Raw genomic sequence first — 25659 nt, forward strand, 5'->3', positions numbered from 1 at the left:
AGGCTTAGCTTCAAATATTTAAATCTAATGATTTTTGTACAGATCCTTTGGATTATACCAAAATAAATGATAATATAAATGTAAAATACCTTTCTTGATATAAATGCGCATATTTGGTAGTAGAAGAAACTTTTTTATAAGAATTATGAGTAATTTTATTCGCCGGTTCACGAGCGAAATCTTGACCTTGGGTTGATATATCACTTGAAATAAAACCCGAACAGCAAATGGCTTTTGCGACAGCAGCGCCGCTTCGGCGAAGCTAGCGGATATTTTCCGAAACTGCCGTAACACATTGCCGTCAACAACGCAGAACCCGTAACTAACACTTAGCAAAAGCACGCGGGACTATATTTTGATATATCCAGGAGCAGCTCTCCTCCTTGGAACTACTAATATTTATCGAAGTCTCGAAAATTGGTGGAGCAGCAGCAGCGTGTGAACGAAAACCAACCAAAATTGAACACTGTTCAACAACAAAGTTGTATAAAAATTTTGGGCTCGTGTGAATAGGCTTTAGAGTTTGAATGTACACCGATTAGGCGGGAAACACGTATAGTAAGGTTACCTACTCATTACGGTAATGCGTACACCGATTATCAGACCGATCAGCTCGAAACCAATATTGTAGCAAGTTTCTATTTCTGTTATACTCTTTGGCACCTATTTTTCATCGCCAATTTTATTTCGGACCGCATACGATAAACCAACTTTCCCTAAAATGTCCGTGTTACAGGTGTTTTTATAAACTTTGGAGAAATTATGGGTTTTAGTGGGAAAAATCAAAATTTATGGGTGTTAGGAATTTAATGGCATGGGTGCCTCTTTTACGCTTTGGGGCTGGAAATGACGATGGCGGTTTTTTCTCAGAATGGATTCGCGGGCCCCGATAAAACGATCAAAGGGAATGTTAATCTTTGGTTTTTAAAGACACTTAAATGCCCTTAAATACGGTTAAAGACTGAAGCCGCGGGTCAAAAGGTCGCCGCGACATCCACAAAACAAAGATAACGACCAACTTTGTTCCACACGCGGTGTCATTTTAATCCGATCGTTGCGCGACTATTAAACTCGAAGCTCTTAAAATTAAATTTATTTGCAGAAATTTTAAGGTTAAGATGCCTGACTTTTGTAATAAAGTTTAAATAAGAATCCTCACTTGTTTTCATTTTTAAACTCATTACTTAATTTTTAATACTTTTTAAAAGCTTTTAATAGTCTAATTTAATAGTTGTTTAAAGTATGACTGATACTTCATGGTATTTTTAATTTTATTAAAAACAGTGAAAATTTACATGTTTCCGAAGCTTTCGGGTTCGAGACCCCTCGTCAAGCGGTATTTTGAAAACTGAATTCGGAAACATGTAAATTTTAACTGTTTTTAATAAAATCAAGAATACCATGAAGTATCAGTCATGCTTTAAACAACTATTAAATTAATATTTTAAACCATGGTAAATAAAAATTTTAACTTATACGATTTTAATAGTCTAGTTTCCATTATTATATTAGTATTGAAATGACTATTAATGAAAATTAAAAAACTCGTTTTTCTCAAAGCCAGCTGTACAGTCGGACCACAAATTTTTAAGCGACGAACTAAAATCGAGTTGTAATGAGATATCCAAATTTTAACTATTTTTCGGTAATTCAAACCTAGATTTCAAATATTAAAAATATACCAAAACTTTGAAAATAATTGATTAAAACACGCTTTATAATTAAATATCCCTACTAGTATTTAGCAAGTAGGGTGAAAAAGTGAACCGCTAGTGCAAAATATTGGATTTATTTTACGCATGATTTTTTAAAAAAATTAAGACAATCGTCCGATCTATCGTAACGCCTTAGTTCAGAACCTAATAATCAGCTAGGCTACTACCTTAGACCCAAGGCAACATACGTAACATAAGCACTTTTAAGTATGCTTCTGGAATATATTTCCATAGAAAATAATTCAATGAGATCTGGTTTTGCAGTTAACATCTTTATGCTATTGGAAAGGAGACCTCGTGATTAAGCCAGAAGCACGTGAGAAATTGAGCTAATTTTCATATTCTACTAACTTTTTTCGTCACGGAGCTGAAAGTAACGCAATTTACTTATTAGACAAAAATTAACAAAGTTTCATTTAGTTACAGGGTAATTTCAAAAATTTAAGCTTTCTTCCATAAAGATTGCTTTGCAGGTTATATTCCCTTTAAAGGATTTTAAAATATTATGTAGTCACTCTGTTATTAACATAAAAACAAGAACAAAAACACCTAGATTTGACCACGAATACACTTAGCTGTAAGTGAAGAATAGGACAACTTTGAATCAAATGTTTTACTGTCTAATACTTTTCATTATATTTCGCTTGGGTTACATTAATCCGGGTATTCTGCTTTAAATCAATTTTACTTAAACCAAATATTATTAAAAATCTTTGATTTAAATAATCTATTTTACTGCAATTTGTTTATGAAAATGTTCGAGCGTAGATTCTTTAGCAAAGGTAAATTCAGAACAAACTCAATTAATTTCCGTTTTAATCAATAACTATAAATATATATTAATCTGAATTTAAGTTTACATTACCCTACTCAATTAATTAATGAAATTGTTAAGAAAAACAGGCATAAAACTTTAACATTTAGAAACCAAAAAATTTATTTAAAATTCCCATATATCGTTTTTTTTTCTAATTTTAAATAAAAACAAACATTCAATAGAATTTGCTTCAGCTGTTTGATTTTATGTATACCTATATTGAAAAAAAGTATATAAATGTAGTTTAAAAGTACTTGTAATGATTATATAATATGGTAACACGACATTTCCCAATCCCATTAGTCTCTTGCCAACACCATAAATCTCTGTGCGGGACCTTTGGCTTCCCAATTCCTTAGTTGACTTACGCGTCTGTGGTTCCTTATGTATAAGTTTAGCTGAATAGTTTGCGACAATTGACGGCTTTTAAAATTCATTTTGAGCGTGAAAATACCTCTACATGTTATGGTCAAAAAAGCACGCAAAGAAGGCTGTGTGCCCAAGACATGTACCTGTAGTGTCGCGCGCTAAAACGTCATTTCAAAATATTAGGCTTCGCCTTCATTGTGAGTGCCTTAAGATGTCTGTTATTGATGTTGGTATTTTAAGTGTTCTTAAAGGGTTTTTACGTGCTCTTGGAGTGTTTGATATTTGATGCATTTCATGTAAATTAAAAAATTAAAATTCGTTACCATAGTTAAAATCTTATGATTAAATAAATATCTTGGAATCACGACTGCTTTTATATTTAGAAAGGTACACTTTGCAAATTCGTTCAAAAGTAATATTATTACCCTAAGAGGCAAATAGTTCTTTTAAAATCCGATAGATGTCGATAAGAATAGTATAAACTGTTTAATATTATACTAATGTTAAAGCGGTCAAGAGTAAATAGTGCATTTGAAGCATCACTAGATGAATTCATGAAATATTTCATAATTTCATACTCAGTTTTTAAAGCAAATTAACGCCTAACTTAGTCCTTCTCTTTGTTGAGTTTCCTTTCGTTCGGTTTGAGTGTACGATGATCATTTCGAGGTACAGGACCACGATTGAAATCGCCGTCCTGCAGAACTACACCCGGAATAAATATAGGCGTTTTTTGATTTTACTCATCATGAGTTGATGTATCTAAATTTAAGTTTATTACAGGGCCTCGTCGAAATAATATCGGGGAAAATTTGCATTTGAAATTTGAAAGAGATAAATACATTTATTTTGTACGGATTCTAGATTAGATAAACTAGTCTGACACGCGTTAAAATAAATTAGAGATTCGGGGTAGGTACATTTGTTCGAATTTCAATCGTCCGAACGGTGGAACAAATGTTCGAATTTCATTCGTCCGAACCGCCGAAATAACAAATGTTTCAATTGTTCGAATTGGACAACTTGTTTGTTTCATTCGTCCGAATCGGTAGCATCACATGTCCGAATTCTGTCGCTAAATTAGTATTTCTTATTGCTGGTTTTTTTTGGCCGATATAGTAAGTGGGAATTGCGTTGAATGTTGTGGATATTTTAGGTTAGGTTAGGTTAGGGTAGGTTAGGTTCATGTTACTATTTTCTTATATTAACAATATTTAAAAAAAAAAACAATTCCTAATGTTAGAAAAATCGGACAAACGATTATTCGAACAAATGAAATTCGCCAGTAAAGTTAACATAAATTGAACGACAAAATCACCAACAAAAGTTGTGATAAATTTTTCGGGCAAATGAAATACGTTTTCGGACATCCGATCCTGTTTTCCGGCATTCGGACAACTGATCATTTGGAAATTTGTACCACCATTCCACGAATGAAATTCGAACAAATGTACCCAAATCAGAGATTCATATGATATGGTCGTCATGGCTAAAGCTCCCAGCTCAATATAAAGTCAAGAAACATAAAGGGTAATTTAAATAACGAGTCACACGATAGGACGCTCTTAAAATGCGATAAGTATTAATGTTTGCTATCAAAATATACTCCTAGATCTTTAAAATTATTGTCTCTAGTTAAGAGAAGACCATACAATCTGCAAGTAAAAAATACTGGGTTTGTTTATTTATTTCACATCGAAAATGTATGTCAACCCGGTTTTAAAGCGACTTATAAACTGGTTTGCCATACATTTTCGATGTGAAATAAGTAATTTAGAACGAAAAGTGCATGTCAACCCCGTTGAAATAGCGTCTGCTTCAACATGTTCCACACGAAAGCTTCCGAAAGCTGCCGCTAGAGGGAAATAGGAATAACTCCAATTGAAAACCTTCGATTATTCTGAACCATACGCTACACAGAGGGAATAAAATTAAATAAGCCGCAGTTAGTATACTTGGGTAAAACTGTATAAATGACCACAACGTACAATAGCATATAGACTACAATACTACGGGAAACTAACCTTAGTATAGTTCAATCAATATTTCACTTGATTACGTGCCATATTATTGTTTCTGCTATAGATAAAACTTTCAACTTCAAATGGTGGAAGTGTGAAGGGCTTGCTACCACCCTCCTACGCATTGTAACCCGGCCACCTGTTTAAAGGCATTATAAGTCGCTAGATGAATTGGGCCTAAGGTGGTGCCTAGGTGGGTATTCGCCTAGCTGATTATCATTTATTTATTTATTTATTACTTAAATAGTGAAGCAAAGTACATGAAAGTAAATAATGTAGTTTGGACAGTTTCCTTTACTAAATATATTATGTGAATAGTATATTTTTTATTGATTTTGTTTACTTACTTTGATATTTTTCTACGGGCACAATGTTATTTTGAAGGAGCAAAATGATATTTTGAAGGAGCACAATGATATTTTTAAGTGACACAATTATATTTTTAAGGGGCAGAATTATATTTTTAAAGGGCACAATCATATTTTGAAGGGGCACAGAGACTTTATGAATGGGCACGATGGGGCACTCTCAGATTTTTTCAGGCCCCCTCGCTGGCTACGGGCTCTGGTGGGAGCCTTGTAATAAAAAGAGCTATTTTAGGTACTTTCGGCTGCTTTACGAGTGATTTTATAGAATCCGACGATTTTCCACCCGTTAACAAGTTTTATTATTTTTATTTTTATCAATTTGACCTTGGTTTATCTGTACTCTATGGAGTATTGAAAAAGTGGACACTGCGTATTTGGATTTTGTAGTAGAGCGCTTGTAAATGACTTATGCTTATTTTTCTTATGACTAACAACATTAAACTTTTTTTCCCTTTGTTATTAATAATCAGCTAGGCTAATACCCGAGGCACCACCTTAGGCCCAAGTCATCAAGCGACTTTTAAAGCCAATAATTCAGGTGGCTTTGTTACAATGCGCAGGATGGTGGTGGCGAGCCCTGCAATCCCCGCGAACCAACAGCTCCTTACACTCACTATTACCGTTAATCTCAAAAAGTCTTTATGGAAGGGGAAAACCCCTTAAACCAGTGGGGAAAGAACTTGCAAACTCAACGCAGAAGCAGTAGTTCCGAGTTTTCACCCAGTGCTACAAGCTGGGACCGAACCCGGCTCTTCTTGCTGCGCGGTGAAAGTGTTAACCACTCCGCCACACTACTTTCCGTAAGACGTTCTGGGAATTCCACGTTGGAGATGGTTGCGTCATTAGGTCCAATATTGCCAACACACCTAATCAGATTGTCTACGTTAGCTTTTAAGTCTACATTTCGACGAGAAAATTCTTCAATTTGAGATTTCAAATCGTTATTCATACTTTTGTAATCACATACTTTCTCTGGCAACGATTTAAGCAAACCAGTAATTGTTTTTAGTTTCATATTCGTTTTTTCAATAACACTATACCCTCTAAACGAATTTTACTATTAATTCGGACAAAATTGACACACTCGAATCCCCAATAATGATAGATTTGTTAACAGACTCAACAACCTAGTCGTTTACATCGAGGGGTAAGACAGTCTCAGATAATCTGTACACCAAGTTCGTGCATTTAGCACTGTTAAAGGTACATATTTTCAAGAGTTCGTGAGTTCCATTTAGCACTGTCAAAGGTACGGCAGTGTACACCGAGTTCGCAGAGTGTCCTACCCCTCGGTTTACATTCGTGTCCGACTGGTCAGAATGTCTTTAAAGCAAAGCCAAGGAGGGAATCGTCAGCCTTGTTTTATTGAAATATTGACTCAACATTGTTGTTAAAATAAAAAGCGTATAGCAGATCGCGTGGGAATTGAGGTTTCATAATTTACAAGGTATAAATTCTTGCTTACTATATACGCCTAAGTAACACTGTTAAACAGACCACAAGGGCCTGGCAGTTTTTACCTCTCCGAGGGGACTTTTTACCCTAGGAGGGGTTATACAACCACCGTGTCTGTCTGTCTGTCTGTCTGTGGGTCTGTCTGTCAGGCCTGCGAACGCGTTCGCATTTTCAGGGGAAAAGGGTAATCACTGCGTACGCAGTTTCTTAGAATCAGGGTAAAGGTTTTTCCAAAAGCACCCTCTTTTTGTCATTGGGTGTAGTATAATTTTTTAATCGGCCTGGATTCGAACCCGAGCCCTCTTGCACGACAGGTGAGCGTTCTACCGCAGAACCACGGATACAGTTACGCTTCACTGAAAATTAAAAACTCTTCCGAGGAGAGGTATATTTTGGCTTGCCAACTTGTTTATTTTGGGTTTCTTTACTTTAGAGGAATTCTTGACTTTAGTTTCATCCGCTTTAGTGGTCATAGTCGTATATAACATTTTAACCCCAGTTAAAAGTAATATAATTTGATAACCTTAAAATAGGGCAAACCACTAAAAACATTTGTTTAAAGCTTGAACCTTTTGGAAAGTGGGTAAGACTGATGATCATGTAAAGTACGCCAGACTAAAGAATGATGTACACCCAATTGCCGACTAATTAATCTAGTTCTTGTTCCAGGATCATCTTCGATAATGGTAAGTACCTATGCTGTTAAAGTAAAGTTGGGAAAATACTAATAATAAATGGTATTAATCTGTAAGTACCAGCTCTTCAGTAACTTCTGGAGCATCTTGATGTCTCTCTTCATTACTTGCTTGTTGTCTCATAGTCTCCGATCAACGGCAACGAACGTGCGACGATCTGGAACCATTCTTAACGGAAACTGTTCCTGGTACAATCGTTGACTTTATACCAGGTGCATATCCGCATATAAGTAAACATTTGACTGTTTAAAAACAGCACTGTGATGTTATAATTTCCAAATACTGAATGCTTTAGTCTGCGTTTTTGTAGCTCCACTAAATTCATTGGAGGTTAGTTAAATAACCATATTTATTATAAATTTGTATAAAAAGCGTGATTTTTATTAACACTAATCTGATATTAATTCATACTTGTAAAACAACATAAACGCCTGAAGAAATCGACAAAAGATGACTTTAATTGGAGACGCAATACCCCGTGAGGTGTATAAGACGGGCTGTAGCAGTTTCGTGGCCGCCCCGATCTCCATATTTAAACTAGTGCAAATAACAGTCGACTATTCAACTTTATGTACTTATTAATAACTTGATAGTTTCACCAATTAAAAAATGATGATTTAATATAAACAATTTGTATCAAGGCAGATATCGTACGGTATATTATAGGTATTTTTTTGTTTTAAATGAAACTTTTTGGGGGTATATCCATGTTAATTAGATATTTTGGACTAAATAGGACTTAAAGATCACGCCTTAGAGTTTTGAACATCCTGTACCTAGTAAATTAAAAGTTTTAGAGCCCCATAAAACGCACCATACTTCAATTCATTGATAGCACCATGAAACAGACCTAAAAAAAGAACCTTATTGTGCCGTGGGAATTAAAATATATTGAAAGCATTTAAAATGTTATATTACTAATATTACGCAACGTTGGGTAAATTCCAAAGAACGAAAGACAGTAATGAGTCTTCAGGCTCATTTTTATCGAAATTGAAAAGCCTATATATATATCTCCTGTAAAATCACGAAATGTCCAAAATTTTGTTTAAATATTAGCCGTTTAAATTTTCAAAATATATTCAAGTCTATATGTAACAGACAAGCGACGAGCTGACCTGGCCATCTAGAAATTCACTATAGTGTCTAATTACAATTTCATGTCTCGAACCGAAAAAGAAACGTTGGTTTCCCGAAGAGGATATCGGAAAACATAAGAACACCTTACAAACGTTCAATTTTATTTTCTAATTTTGAAATCTATTTGTTCTGGCATTTACCATACTAATGGGATTTTAGACGAAAGTGTAAGAATAATACTTTCGCTTCGCTCCACAGAAAATTACCATTATTATATTAAATAAAATACTTCGGTAACCCTAATCTACTTTTATAACAGCGCTTAAATGTGTAAAAATAACTTATTCCTCTAATTAGCTGTACGCTCCGTAACTTTTAAAATAAAAATTAAACACTATAAGCTATTAACTTTAATTTTCTAATATATTGTAATTAGAGAAAGTATGAGTTGAACAAGGCTTTCCTTAAGCACTCAACATTATTGAAATGGCCGAAAATATAATTAAATAACCTTAAAACCATTAGTCACAGTGTTCGTTGTTTGTGAAATAGAAAACTTTTTCCGATGCGTGATAAAGAGTTTAGTTAATTTATTTCGTGGTCTACGTTTTGGTGGAAGTGCAAACTAAATCGACTTAAAATTAAACAAAGACGATAATACTAAAAAAACACACAAACTTTGAGAATTCTCGTCCAAGAAAAGCTTCAATATAAACTGTCACAATATGAATTTAGCGACTCGGTTGAGCTAATGTTAAATAATTAAATATTGAATTTATTTCATGGACGTATTTTTATAAAACTGAGACAATCTACAGATATCTTGTAACGCTATAGCTCAGTTTATATGTAACATAACCACTTTCAAAATTGAAACTGGAAATTCTGGCCATTTTTATTCCATTTCAATTTGTTTTGACTGGAGGATCTATTTGGTCCGAGTTTCACGTTAAAACATTGTTTATAAAGGCTTTTCAAAATTTCGAAATAAATTGAAATTTATACGTAACTGAGATGTTACGACATTATCTTGCAATATAGTAAATGAGTATTATGAAAACTATCCACAACAAAAGTGTAAGAATTATACTTTTACTACTCTCAAGATTTTATTTTCATTAATTGAGTGATTAAAAAGATTGATCAAGAAATCCTAATCAACTTTGTGAGCTTTTATTAGAGCGTTTATATGTTCAACTGTTTTTATATTTATTCTTTCTCATTACATAATTTTATATACTTTTTAAAAGCTTTTAATAGTATGTTTCGGTGATTATATTAGTATTGCAATAACCCTAAATATAAACAAAAAAATCGAGTTTTTCTCGAATTATGGTTTTTAAACTTGCTTGACTTTTGCTTGGAGGTAGCGAAGCCCGCTTTAGATAATGACCACGAATAGCTCTCATTTGTAAATGAAGAATTGAAAAACAAATGTTTTCATGTGTAATATTTTTTTTAGATTTCTTTGCTTTACATATTGGTTTCGTTGCGGTTACATTTATCAGGTTTGTCTGCTTAATTCAATTTTAAAATCATTTATATAAATCACGTATTTTACGGCAATGTATTGATGAAAATGTTCGAACGTAGATTCTGTAGCAAGGTAAATTCAGAATGAGCTCAATTGAAATTCATTTTCAATAAATAATTAAATTAAAGAGATATTAATTTTAATTTAAGTTAATATTACCTCCGCAATAAATTTATTAATGAATTGGTTAAGAAAACCAGATATAAAACCTTAAAATATCAATTAAAATAAATACAACAAAAATTCGATTTAAACCAAATAAATTTGTTATTTCAAATTTTAAATAAAAATTAGACATTCATTAGAGTTTTATACGGCTGTTTCGCATTATTTAGGATTCTATATATACTAATATTGAAAAAGAATAAGTAAATATGCACTAGTTCAAAAATATAGTTTGAAAGCACTTATAATGATTACATAGTTCAATAACATGACCACTCCAAATCCAAAAAAAGGCTCAATTCAACTCCATAAAACTCTGTGCTAGGAAATTGGGCTTCGAAAGACACTAGTGGACTTAGGCGTGTGTTTTTCGCCACCATTGTTCCAAGATTATTTTGGTGCAATCTTCAGCTTCTGCTTCCTAGTGAGATTTTTTACGAGTGCTTGAAAAGGTTTGTTAGTGCTGTTTGTTTTTAAGTGTTCTAGGTGTTCTTGGATGTTTGATATTTGGTACAACAGCCCTGACATTCAATAGGATTTTATTCAGCTAATTCATTAAATCTCTATATATACTAATACTGAAAAAGAATAAGTAAATATATAAAGAGAAGTGGAAACGAGTAGTATATGCCTCAGAGTCATTATGCAGAATCATTGCAAGTTTAGTGTGAGGGTAAAAAAAATTCCGTACGACTGGTTTCAATTCCTTTATAATTAATTTAATGCTGGCCTAGGTTCACCCCTCTTTGCCAAAAAAGGGTTCCAACATCCTTTTTATTTCCCCCTCGAAACCCCACCATTGATAGGGACGGGTCAGCTCGCTCTCCCGACCTCTCCATGTGGAAGGATTAAGTCCGGTATTGTTAGTTTATTTATTTACACTGTCTGGGGCATTTTTGTCCTTCGTTTTTGCTTCCTTTACTACACCGTTTCTGGTATAAAACTACTTCCCTCAAGGTTCTTAGCTACTCCCTTTAAGGTATACAAGACTACTTCTTTTAGGGTACTAAACGACTCCCTTCGGGGTGTTACACTTCTCCCTTAAGGGTTCTACAATAATCCATTTAAAGTGTTTCACTACTCTCTTAAGGGTTCGAAAATACTCCCTTTAAAGTGTTAAGCTACTGCCTTAAGAGAACAACACCCTACCGGGTGTAATATAACACTGATTATTCACCTTTTCAGGTTTTAAATTTGGGACAAGAAAAAACCTTTAATGGTGTATATATTAATATATTTTAGACCCTTAATATACCATTAAAAATCCCTTTTTTGTAAGAGTCTACATTGACATCTGTCTATTTGATTTTTCCACCTTCAAATTAACAAAGTCAGCACATGTATTTAAGGTGAAAGTTGGGCTTTCGTCGTTGCTTATCTGCGTATAAATTTTGATCGATTTGTACAAGTACTCAATTAACTAACTTTCCTCTGTAGAAAGTCTTTAAATTTTCTATTATACCCATGTCTATTGGGAGCTTTATGTTTTTAGGTTGTCTAAATGGGGGGGGGGGGGGAATGTTATCAACGAGTGGTAAAAGAAATTATTCCAAATTGTACTTTGGCCGAAAACCTTTTATCCCGATTAGACTCAAGATTTAGCCGGAATAAGCAGCTGTCCCAATTACCCGGTGTCCCAATTAAGCGAAATCGACTGTAATTGTAACGATTACATACTTTCTTAACCTAACAGCTTCCAATTCCAACAGTCTCAAGCCAACAGCATAAAAGCCTTTGCGGGTAGCAATAGTTCGCTACCATTGTACGTAGATTATTTTTGTGCAATCTTAGGCATAATGAGTTTGTTTACGGGTGTTTGAAAAGTTCTGTTATTGCTGTTTGTTTTTATACGTTCGTTTTAAAGTCGATAGATGGCGATAGGAATATAATAAAATGTATTATATTAGACTAATGTTGAAACGCTCATGAGTTAATAGTGCAGACTGAGCATCGATATGAATTTCTGAAATAACTTCATAACTTCATACTCAGATTTTGCAGCAAATGGACGCTTAACATTAACCTTCTCTTAGATTGGTTTCTCTTCTTTCGGGTCAAATTTCCGCGGGTCACTTCAAGGCAGATGACGATGATTGAGAACATCATCCCGCAGAACCACACCCGGAGTATGGGCTTTAAGAAAGACATCGAGATCGGTTTCGGTGGAATGTGCGAGTATATCTCTACAAACGTCCGAATTCTAAATTCTTCGAATGAATAGAATAGTTGAATCTGCCGGGTCTCCACGTACAAACAAACTCTAAATCACAATTAAACAAAAATAAAATTTATTTGTTAATCTAGACTTTAAAGCTACGATCAAGTATCCACATCAATTTCTACCGAAAAATTCTTTTGAAATGATAAAATAAAATGTTTTTTTATTATTATTATTAAATGACACCTCACCTCGATATTTTTGTATATTGCTATAGAGTGTCCGTATCAGCAGGCCCGTCTTAAGACCTTTTGGGGCCCTGGGCTAAATTATTTCTTAAAAACTTAAGTTAAAAGGAACCACCTATGCGATCCCCAACGGTCAGCCTTTGTATGTCCGTTGTCTAAGTTCAACTACACAATAATCAAAACCAAAATTTTCATTTCAAAAGTATAACATAGACCTACTGAAAATAAGATTTTTACTGACAGTGACTCGCTGTAAGGTTTTAAAAATTGTTGGTACCGTATGATACGCGATGTGGTGATGAGTCAAATTATTTTAGACGTAACTAAAAGATACATAATATTAAATGTACATAAATAATATTTAACCAACTAAACCCTTATCCCTGGAGTAGAGGCTGTATGGCTGACCTTTCCGGGGCCCCAAAACTGGCTGGGGGCCCTGGGCTGTAGCCCATTTAGCCCATGCCTTAAGACAGCCCTGCGTAGCAGCGGCGAAACGAACAATCCTGCCCCCCCCCCCGCAAAGATAAAAGGACCCTTAGAAGTGCTCAGATTCCCATGTTATTTTCAATGGGAAAATATACATAATGTGTTGTCAAAAACATTGTCGGTTGCCATGGCAAATCTAATGCAGATTGCAACTTTTCCCTTAGTGAAATTTCATATTACCATAAGTTCTACACACCCACCTATTTTCAACAAAATCGGTGATTATCACCTCGGGTAGTCTCCTCGTTGGTCAGCTATGGTTTCCTACCCAGCACTCTATTGGTGGTGATAACACACCACAAAATATGAGATTTTGTAGTTTAATTTTTCTACTTATGTCAGTTTTTATATTTACCTCAATATTTTAAAAGCGATTTCAAAGTTCCTTAAATGTTTTGAACTTAATGACGAACAATCTTTTTTCACATTCACCGCGCTGTTAAAACAGCCCTATGCTAAACACTTATGGGGGACATCAATGATTTTAGCCCCTGAAATCGTCTCAAATCGAACACAGGGACAACCAACATCAAACGTAAAAATTTGCGATACTCACCGATATTGTATTATCTCCTGGATGAATTGCGGTAACTTAAAAAACATGAACAGATGTATCGTTAACGGCATTAATTCCTTTTTGTTTCGGTAGACACTGTTGATATGGGCGTTTTTCATGATGAGATGCAAAAATATAAGAAAATCTCCCAACAGTACCGTTTTCCGATCTATTAACATATCAACTAAATCATCACGATTTACCATATCTGTTTTGACCAAGAACCTTTTTAATTCCGGGCTGTTCGATTCCTATATAACGGTTAAATCATATTTTAATTTGAAAAAACATTTCTAGATTGGGAAAATGTTACAGTGCTAGAAGAAGTAGTAAAGTCAAACAAAAAAGATAAAACTTAAATAATCCAAAGTCCCGATGAATGCAAGCCTAAATAAACTATCGTTTAATTTTCATTATTTGTTATTATTACTTCTTTAGGGTAACTCGCTGCCAGGCTAGAAAAAACAGTTGGTGTTCCACTGGTTTTCGGGGAAGTTATTCCAGAATTTTCCATTATTAAAATCAGTGGGAAATTTCGGTCAATAATCTTATTTAATAATAATAATAATAATAATAATCAGCTAGGCTAATACCCAAGGCACCACCTTAGGCCTAAGTCATCAAGCGACTTTTGAAGCCTTTAATTCAAGTGGCCGGGTTACAATGCGTAGGAGGGTGGTGGCAAGCCCTGCAAGCCACGCGAGCCAACAGCTCCCTACACTAACTATTACCGTTAACCTCAACAAGTTTTCATGGAAGGGGACCAGAGGACCAACCGTTTTTCCAACGCTGCTCCCTCATTTTTCTAAAGAATAGATTACCAACAAATCAAGCAATATAAATTCGGATGAATAGTATTCTTCGATATCGGGTCTGTCGTAAACGTCTTGCATGCTTTCGATGTTTTTTACTTTCGCTGTCATAATTTCGCCCTTCATATTACAGAGGTAACATTTCTGTAAAACGAGAGTGGCACCCAAAGTCCACCCTGCCAGGAACAGTCTCCAGGACACTCTGCGACGACGCTCTGCTCCGATGACATCTGTAAGTAAAACCAAACCACTCTCATTTCTCTTTTGTGGTGAACACCATTTGTTGACTCTCGAAAATAGAAGCGATTTTCACTGGAGGAAATATAGTAGCCGCTTTTTTAGGCACTAAATGGTCCGTGAAACTGAACAAGCTAGCCACCGTGTGAGCTATTACTAAGAAAACACAGTTTATGAACTGACAATTTTTTTCAAATCAAGCTATTGCTAGTGGAAAACTCTGAAGTAAAGATTTGTTTGAAAAGATACCAGTGACAGGATTGTAGAGTAGGTGTGAGTAGAAGAAGAAGGTACTCTCAGCGATGGACCTTATCCAGTTGGTTCTCGAGGTCCCTCTTCGAAAGAGGAAGGCGGCGATGGTGGCCAACGAGAAGAAGCAGAACAGCAGCAGAGTCCAGTTGGCTCGACCCAAGGCGTCATGGGGAAGCAGAACCTTCTCGTTTTCATCTGTTGGTTCGCTCGGGCAGCTGAAGATATGAATTCCACGCCAGTCGAACGGTTGGGTGACCCGGAATTGGTCTTCTTCGGAATACACCAGTATTGTTCCTTCGTAGACGTCTACCCTCTGCATACAAGACAAAGACCAAACTTATATACCAAATGTCATTTGGATTAGGTCTTCACTGACATTAATACCAGTACTTACGCCATAATCCTCGTAAACTAGTCTGAAATGCAAAAGTAATTTGATTATACTTGTACATTCGCTGTTACGTAATGAAGAATGGCGGACATTGTTAGGGGCAATGGTGGCCGCCTCATTCTGCCGTGAAAAAAAATGTATTGAATAATATCCAGCTTAATAAAAAGCTCCACCCTTAGGCGCATTGCTTAACATTAACAATTTTAAAGCAAGTGTCGGCTCTATCATTGCCTACGTTATTTTGGATTGGGTCTATGTATCAAAGATGGCTATAGTTGCTCAGATCGCCCGGAAGGTGCTTCCACCTAGTATCGACTTTCAAAAACGGGTTATCGTTTATTTTCAAGTCGACAATTACGTGTTTGCCGAAAAGCCAATCCAAGCGAGGTCGAATGAGCGCGTGATTACAAATAGTCTTTTCTGATACGTGATTACGATTACCCAATGAGCTAAAAGCATGCTTTTGGGCCACGCCATATAGGTAAATTATGCTGGTTAATGTACCTAATCAACTTGTTTAAATTTGCACGGTGGCGACAACTGTCGATAAAGAACGCAATTATACTAGAGCCGACACTTGCTTTAAGTGAAAGACCTCATAAAAGAAAACATATTTTTTGGTGGGATCGGTGTAGTATCACAAAACGTTCAAAGCATTTAATATATTGTAATATAAATATTACGTCACGTTGGGTAGATTCCAAAGAACGAATGGCATTAATGAGTCCTGTGGATGAAATTGATAGAGATCGAGAATTCCAAATCTGTCCTGTAAAATCACGAAATATGCAAAATTGTGTTGAAATAGCGGTTTTTAATTTTAGAAACCGACAAACTTACCTTGTCATCTAAAAATTTACTTTTGTGGCTGATTACAATTTTAGGAGATGCGCTCATGTCTTGATTCCAAAAAGTACACGTTGGTTACACATAGAGTAAGTCAGAAAACTCTTTATATAACAGTTAAATAATTTTCCCTTCACAATTTGAATGTCTTTAAGTACCGCAACTTTGGTTGCGTCTCGCTCTGGAATTTCCAGAACTAATGGGATTGTACACGAAACTGTAAGATCTATACTTTTGCTACGCTCTAAATCCTTTTTTACATTATTTAAATTTTTATTAAAAACCTTAATCGCAGTTCTGTAATTTGCTCTACACTTCAGAACTTCAACTTTTATAACAAAAATGAATACTTCATAAACTATTATCAGGAGTCATGTCTCCTGCTATTATCTTTTATTTCCTAATTATTGTTATTATATACTATGAAATTCACACGCTTAAACACTCAACCGTACAATTTAAATGGCAGAAAATATCATTAAATGGAAAATGTCTACTGTAGCGTAATAAAGCGTATAGTTAATTTATTTCGTGGTTTAAGTTTTGCTCGAAGCGAAAAGGAAATCGAGTTAAAATGAGTGCTACTAATTATTTTTCGTGTTTCAAACATAGACTTTAAATATTAAAATTCTACACAAACTTTGAGATTTATCGTTTAAAGCATGCTTAAAGTTTAATTATCCCCAAACCTGGAATATCTTTTTTAGCATTATAGCTCCAATCATTTGTAACATATCCACTTTGAAGTATGCTTCTCAATTAATAATTTCCATAGAGCAATTCATTGAGATCTTGTTTTGCACTAAACAATCAATAAGCCAGAAACTCTGAGCCATTTGAGATTCCACTTCTTTAACTTCCGTTTCCCATAGATGACTCGTTTTCCGTCACGGAAATGGAAATGACGTTTTTAAATATGAGCTTTAATTCAGTGTACAACATTATATGCCTTAAGTGGTTTGAAGGGATGAAAAAGCAGCTTTTCAATTTTCGTGAAATTACAAAAACCAACTAAGAATTGCAAAACGATGATTTTTAGGAAAATTGATAACTAAGGCAGTTGTGCACAAAAATTACAATAGCAAAATAAATTATGTTTTGAAAGAGTTTTGAGAATGTTAAGAAACAAACAATAAATATGAAATTTTGGAAAATGTCCCTTAGCTGATCGCCGGTAAATTGCTTGGTCATTTGTTTTAATTGTGGTACATTTTAATTCTAAAGCTAATTTTCAGTGTAAATATGTCACAGTTTCTAGTTATTTTGAAATTTTTATTTTGTTAAAAAATTGTAAAGTAATAAACAATTAATTTTCTCATTTCTGAAAAAACCTATTTCGGAAAGATATTTTTGATCTGTGGAGAGTTTCCTGAATTGCCTTGGAAAAATATTTCCGTTATTGTTTTATTTTTGAAAATGTTATTGTAAATTCATCAGATCAAAACATCTAACAAAACACCACTTTGCTCGAAGAATTCCAAGATAAGTGTTTTTGAAAATCGTAACGTTAAAATGAATAGAAAACGCTACGTGTTGCCGCCATTTATTCGAAATTTTCCCGCTGAGCGCCCGCTAAGCTTCTTACAAGGATGCTGGCGCGTTCATCCCACCTACTTCGCCTCCCTTCCTATCCTCCTTGGCATTATTTAAAATAAAATCAATACTTACAGAGCTTACTTTGTTCGTGTAAACTAGTCTGAAAAGCAGTAGTAACCCTGTAACTTTTAAATTATAGTACAAAGGGCATCGGAAATACTCCAATCACAAATACAGTAAATTGTTAACATCGAACGTTGGTTCACTTATTGCTGGTCCAACCAGTGGCGTAGTTAGCATGCGTGGCACCCGGTGCGGACATCATGGTGTGCTACCATGGATTAATAATATGACACTCTAGCCTTTGGTAAACGATTTTGGTTTGGCTCACATAAACCAGTGAAAGAAGGGGACGAAAAAAGGGGGGGTTGGACGACTTCCTTTAAAATGCTACCTTTCCGGTTTTCGCGACGCATGCGCGAATCTTTAGCAGGGGCGGATTAACCGTTTCGGCGCCTCTAGCACAGAAAAATTTGGCGCCCCTTGGTATTGTTTAAAGGGATGGTCAGCTAAGTAGGGGCAAGCCAAGTACTTCGACCGTGGAGCCCCTAGAAAAATGCCGCCCTAGGCACATGCCTACTCTGCCTGGTCTTTAGCAAATCAGGAGCCAATATTGTAAGCAACAGATTTGTAGTTTGAAAATCCAAGCGTTTGAAATCCCTTGCTCTTGTTAGTTCTTTGAAATGAAAGCAAAAATTAAGGTTTTATTATACAAGTCAAAACGTTTAAAAAAGGTTTTTATTTTTTTCACGGTCGGGTGTCAGCCCCAAAACGGCCCCAAACGGGTGGCACCCGGTGCGGGCCACCACCCTCCTAGATACGCCACTGGGGCCAACTAATTTTTGGGTGGGCAATTTACTTAGAAGATAATACTTCAATTCAACCAGAAATCAATCAAGTATTTGAAATTCAACTAGTGAAATTAAGCTAATCCCTAACGTCACTAAATCGGTACCTTTGAAACATTTGACTTACTATACATGTTTAATATTGCTAATATCGAAATATCAGATTTTGTAGCAACGTTAATAACTTAATAAACTTAAATTTTTATTCAATAATAACAAAAGGAGATTAATTTCCATTTAAAATGAAATTATTAAAGAATTTGTAAAAAAAATCCGATTTAAATTAAATAATTTTTTGATTTGTTAAAAAAAAGAAATAAACAACCCTTTTAAACTTTTCTTTAAATAATTCAACTGTTTTTCGTCTTTCATACATCTCAATTTAAAAGTGAAAGTACATTTAAAAAACATACACAAGTGCCAAAATGTGGTTTGAAAATTCTTGTAACAATTACATAATTAAGTGCCACGACATCTCTCAATCCCTACAATCTCTATCCAAGTCAGAAAAATTTGTGCGCGAACTTTGGATTATAATATCTCGTTACCATTGTACTAAGATTATAGGTTTCTGCTTCATAATGAAATTTTGTACGAGTGCCTGAAGAGGTTATTGTCGTTGTTTTATCAACTGTGCTTGCAGTATTTGATATATGGTTCTTCTATATTTGTAAAAGGTACACTTTTCAAATTCGTAACATCAATTATCTATTTACCAATTAGTTCTGTTTAAATCCGATAGATGGAGATAGGAATATTATTGTTTTATATTACACTATTGTTGAACCGGGCACGATTAATTAATGCAGTCGAAGCATCAATAGATGAATTTCTGAAATACCTTAATAATTTCATGCTCCGTTTTTACAGCAAATTCACGCCTTCTTTAAGAACGAATATCCGCGGGTCACTTCAAGGGTCAAATGTCCGAGGGTCACTTCAAGGCATATGGCGATGATTGAGAACATCGTCCCGCAGAACCACACCCGGAATATGGGCGACAAGAAGGACATTGTGATCCGTTTCGGAGGAATATGCGTTGTTATCTCAGACGTCCGATTTTTAAATTCTTGCATCAAAAAGAATAGACGATTCTGTCGGGTCGCCACGTACAAAGAAATGCTGAAACACGGTAAACCACAGCTATTTAATTGTATTCTAATGATTAAATTTGCTTTTCAAATTTAGGCTTGAAAGCAACGATCATCTTCTACTAGTGTTGTAAGTAGGAAAATTTTCTGTATTTTTCCGAAAAAAATAAAAAGTGTTAATTCCATGATTAGACTAATATTGTTTGGAAATTTAAATAGAGCAGCAGTTTCGCCTCATTTTTTCGAATCTAAAAGTAAAACTAAACCTCTAGACTAGTTTAAACTGATTAACAATGTAACACTAAGTCTGCATTTTATTTTTCCGGAAAATTAACAACTCTATTTTCTGCCCAAAGATTCTTAATTGATGTTAAAATAAAATCTATTTAGTTATTACTAAGGGAAACCTCAAATTTACATTTTTGTGTATTGCCTCACAGCCAGGAGCAACAAACACAACATCCCACACAAGGAGAACGCAACCCGTCAAAAGTCGTGCATTTTCTTGTGTACAGTTTTCATTGGTTAGACACTTTAGCACCTGCTGCCGTCGGAAGGGGATAATTCGGAAATTGTCGTCTCCCCGCCCGTTAAACGTTCAACGTAAATGCTTGTCCATTGAAATTTGTACACAACACGGCGTTAGCGTGTTATTGGAAGGGCGTACACAGATTACGCAGAGTGATCAGTCCTTCGGTTTTTATAAATAACCATTTGTTAAAGTGAAGAGATAAAAACACACTAAAGCTTATTTGGGGAATAAACGTTTTCTGAATGCCACTAATGGCTTGCACGAATCCATGACAATATAACAACACGCCATCAAGCGTCTTTGCCATCAAGTGTCTTCAGCAATCAAATATGCAATAAAATATCTTTAACAGTGATTTTACGATCGACACCCCAACTTAACGACGAAGTCCTTATTTTCGCAAGGACCGCCTTGTTACCATTGCCGTATGCCAAAATAATTGGGGGACCTCAACGATTTTAGTTCATCAAAAGGTCTCGAATCGAACCTAGGCCACACTCTTAAATTAGTTCGGTTGCTTTTGACCCAAATTGGGTTGTTGTTTAACCAAATGCTGCCTCAGTTTTTACCGAACTCAAATTTTTTGTTATTGGTTTTTGTCAACTTTTATTATAACCAACAATTGGATTAAAAAGTAACGCAAAAAATTGTTCAAATAATAATAAAATTATTTATGGTTGAAAAACAATATTTTGTTTTTGAAAAACCACATTATTTTCGGTTGAAAACCATAATTTTTTAATTAAAAGACAACATTATTTTCGGTTGAAAGCCATCGTTATTTTGGATTTAAAAACCACATTGTTTTGTATATTTAAAAACAAAATGTTTTGGATTTAAAAACCACATTATTTTGGATTTTAAAACAACATTATTTTGGGTTGAATAAGAACTATGGTTTGGGTTGTTCCGCACACCTCATATCAGCTCATTTTCTTCCCGTAATTTCTTCTCTACATCAGCGTACGATTTCATGATGATTACGGGGTCAATTTCCCATTCACAAAACAAACGAAAGACTATGCACAGACATTGGTATGTTAGAAATATAATCCCTAGCTAATCTTTTTAAAAAGAAATACAATTATATTTCTGTCTGCCTTGGTTTTTAACATGACCCAATATCAACTGGTACTGCCCCCTAGACGAATTCTCGTTTTGCTAGCAGCGGTGCCAATTTTTAGTATAGGGTCGTGCGGCCAATTTCAAATATTTATACAGCGCATGATATTTCAGTGAAATGACTCTGAATTGAAATACCAAAATATTTTGGGCTGAAAATATCCAAGCCAAAACAAACCCAAAATTATCCTTATATCCATTGACGGGTTATATTTAATCAAAAAGGTAGTAAGTCAATTATCCCAAATATTTTAAGAGAGTATAATCAACCATTATTCAAAAATCTTACAATATTTAGAAGTTTGAATACGCACCGATATTCTATTGTCTCCTGGATGCATTTATGAAGATAGACCGATAGAAAGAGATGCGTTGCCACCGATAATACATCTTTCTTGTTTCGGTAAACGTTTTTGCAACTAACGCTTTCCTTGACGATATCGTAAAAAAATCGAGAATCTGCCATCAGTATTGACTTTCGATCGATTATTGTTTCGAATGATGTTACTATCTTTGACTTCATCGTGAATTTAATAAATTCAGGACTGGTCGTACTCTAATAAACGGTAAAATAAGTTTTTTTAGTTTCAAAACATTTTGTAGATTATGTAAAAATGTTTGAAAACTCGCTATTAAAGTAATAAAGTAAGTAAGTAATATAGTAAAAAAAAAGATAAAATAAATAAGACCTAATAATCTTAAGTTTTATTTTTATTATTTTTGATTATTACTTCTTTAATAAAACAGGCTAGAAAAACAGTTTGTGTGTTCCATTGTTTTTCTGGGAAGTGACGCCTGTATTTTCCCATTATTAGACGTATTAAACTGATCATTGATAAATTAAGTCTAATAATCTTATTTTTGACCAGAGGAACATCCTTGTTTCTAACACATTTTTGTACTGGGTGTATTACCTTCAACTTATTTATTAACGATTCTACGATATAGTAATCGACGATATCGGGTCTGTCGAATAAATCTTGTAAGGTCTCGATGTTTTTTACTTTCGCTGTCATAATTTCGCCCTTCATATTACAGAGGTAACATTTCTGCAAAATGAGAGTGGCGCCCAAAATCCACCCGGACAGGAACAGTCTCCAGGACACTCTGCGACGACACTGGCCTCCAACGACCTCTATAAGTAAAACATCAAACAACTCTCATTTATCCCTTTTTCGGAAGTTTACAACGCCATTTGTTGCTTCTGAAAACTAGGCACTGAAACTGAACGCGTTAGCCACTGACAATTGTGAGTGAGCTACTATTGAGAAAACACAGTTTATGAACTGACAAGCTGTGACGAAATAGTTAAGTCCACTCAACTATATTTTAGTATTTTAGAAAAAAGCATATGGGTAACTTGTTTTTCTCCGGTGACAAGTAGATTGAATGGCGCCAGACTTTTGGAATCCGTTTGGGCCCAGCCATTATAATCCCCATTGTAACTATTTCTGGGAGGCTCTTTAAAGTTTGTTCTATTGTTGTTGCCTAGTAAAAATACATGTCACAGCTATGTATTTTTCCTAAAAACTTTCCAAACTCTCGGTCATGATATTAAAGTGAAAGTGAACCGTATGTAAAAACAACCCATGACGTAGATTCTGGGCGCGTGGACTAATATCCGTCAATGTAGTGTGGGGAAAATTAACCGGAATAAATTAGTTCGGACGTAACATGTGAGTTCGCGACTGCAGCGCGTTCCGATCCGTAATAACGACTTCGAGTCATCGAGTATCATGACGTAAGAAATACCCAGACCCAGCGTAACACCATGCCGTCAATCACCGTTACTGCAAATTGACCAAGGAGACAACGAACGTCGATATCACATCGATGAGATAAGTACTGAGACTGTATTAATTCCCCACTTGCCCAAAACAAGGATTCGTTCCAATAGGTGGCGTTAGTTATGTGCAGTGAGCTGTCGGTATTTCGTATACCTAAGTTAACTAGTATTGTTTGAACGATTAAATTAGTCATCCGTGTTAAGTACCAATAATATTATTATTGTTGTTATAGACCCTTGATGAAAGTTAAGGGGCCGAAAATTAACATTTTTACCTGGCAACTCAGCATTTGGACGGAACATCCGTTTCCTTACTTCCGCCTGTATATTTCAATGGCGGTTACGTGGTTCAAAACGTCACAAACAGGATGTTCCGTCCAGAGGTCTCACTTAAGCCTCGTCTGCGGCCCCTCTTTTGTTATGGGTCTATTAATTTACTACATAGCGGCAGTGCACTGATTCTTTTGGGGTTACGTAACCATAGGAGTAGTATTGTATGTATATTCATAGACCCATTTAACAGTGAATTAGCAGACATTTTGTAAGCTTATTTCAATGGGACAACGATAGTTGCTTTGAATAATTTCTTTCAACTAGTGTTTAATTAAATATTCATAACGTTTTGTTAATCAGAGATCCTTCTCGTTAATTCCCTTACAGTTAACGCTCTTTTTTAATTAGATTGACTAGATTTTTGTCTAGCACACTTGATCACTAGGCTGGTTACCAGTCAGTTTGATTAAGGGTAATCAGGAAGCATGCTACAAAGTTTTTTTTTAATTGAGCTATTGCCAGTGGAAAATCTTAAGTAAAGTACGGTACCAATGCACGGATTGTAGAGTAGGTGGGAGTAGAAGAAGAAGAGACTCTCAGGGATTGAGCTGATCCAGTTGCTTCTTGAGGCTCCTCCCCGGAAAAGAAATACCGTGATGATGGCCATAGAGAAGAAGCAGAACAGCAGCAGAGTCCAGTTGGCTCGATCCAAGGCTTCGTGAGGCAGCAGAACCTTCTCGTTTCCATCTGTTTGTTCGTTCGAACAACTGTAGATATGAATTCCACGCCAATCGAACGGTTGCGTGACCCGGTTTCGACCTTTTGGGAATCCTACCTCCGGTGGTCCAACGTTCACGTGTAGTATCTGCATATAAGGCAAAGACGAAAAATGACATCAAATGTCGTTTTGGCGAACTCTTCAAGGATAATATTACCAGTACTTACGTTACTAAAACTGTACTTGAAAACTAGTCTGAAATGGAATAGAAATTTGATTAGCTGTCACTTGCTAGTGACTATAGTACAAGCCACGACACTAATCGATCGATTTGTCCATTACATATCTGGGAAATAGATATTTATCTTATCTAGGCCCAGGTAATTATTTATTTAATGCAGGGGCTCTTCTTATGGCTAAATCTATATGATGACCTTCAAAAGTACTTCCCTTAATACAACCAAAGCCTTTAATATACAGGGTGTTTCAAAAGGTTATGCAAAAATTTGAAGGAGTTGTAGGGGATGTGTTGAGAAGTGTGCCTGTTTTTCCCCCATTTTCCTACGATGAGTAATAAGAAGCCCAAAGAGGAATGCTTGTAATAAATGTTTAATAATAACTCTTTTTATAGGAAATACAATGAACTACTAATAACATCTTTAGAGCGGAAGAATAAAAATCATATATTTTACCAACGTAGAGAGAGCCATTGTCTTAGCAGTAGTTATGACGGCCTTCAATTAGGTTACCTCGAAAAGTAGTAACTTCTGCGGTTAAAGCTTCCACAATGTAAGTAGGCTACAACCAGCGCAAAACTAAGCAGCAGGGAAATGCCAACATTAAGGTTTGGGATCGTGTGATAGGTAAAAAAGGACTTTATAAACCAATTGATGTAACCAGCGAAAAAAAGTAAACTTAAACAGTATTTAAAGTCCGTACTGCTTGGTTTTGCGCTTGTTGTTTTTGAATAACCTTTTAAAACACCCTGTATTATTTAAAGAATATTACTTCACGTTGGGTAAATTCAGAAGCACGAAAGGCAGTATTGAGTGTTTTGGTTCTAGTCGATAGACCTCGGCAAACCCATATCTGTCCTGTTAAATCACGAAATATTCAAAATGTGGTTTAAATAGGTGTTTTAAATTTTTTAAATATATTTAAATATATATTTAATAGAATAACGGCGAGCTTACCTTTTTATATAGAATTTTACTATTGTGTATAATTACAATTTCATCAGATGAGTTCATGTCTTGAACCCGAAAAATGAACGTTGGTTACTAGAAAAGTATATTAGCAAAGAGAAGAACTCCTAACATCCGAAAAATCATTTTTTAAATGTTTAAACAAAGTTATTTTCGGCTTTTCTTACCCACTATGTAGCAGGGGACAGTTTCAAGAGTGAAATAAAGCAATTCTTTTTTTAAAATTGCCTTCTTAAATTTCAAAATCAGAAAATTAATTTACGTGATTAAAATTTTCAAA

This window comes from Leiobunum rupestre, chromosome 1 (genome assembly GCF_980474605.1).
Source record: "Leiobunum rupestre chromosome 1, qqLeiRupe1.1.hap1, whole genome shotgun sequence".
Taxonomy (NCBI): domain Eukaryota; kingdom Metazoa; phylum Arthropoda; class Arachnida; order Opiliones; family Sclerosomatidae; genus Leiobunum; species Leiobunum rupestre.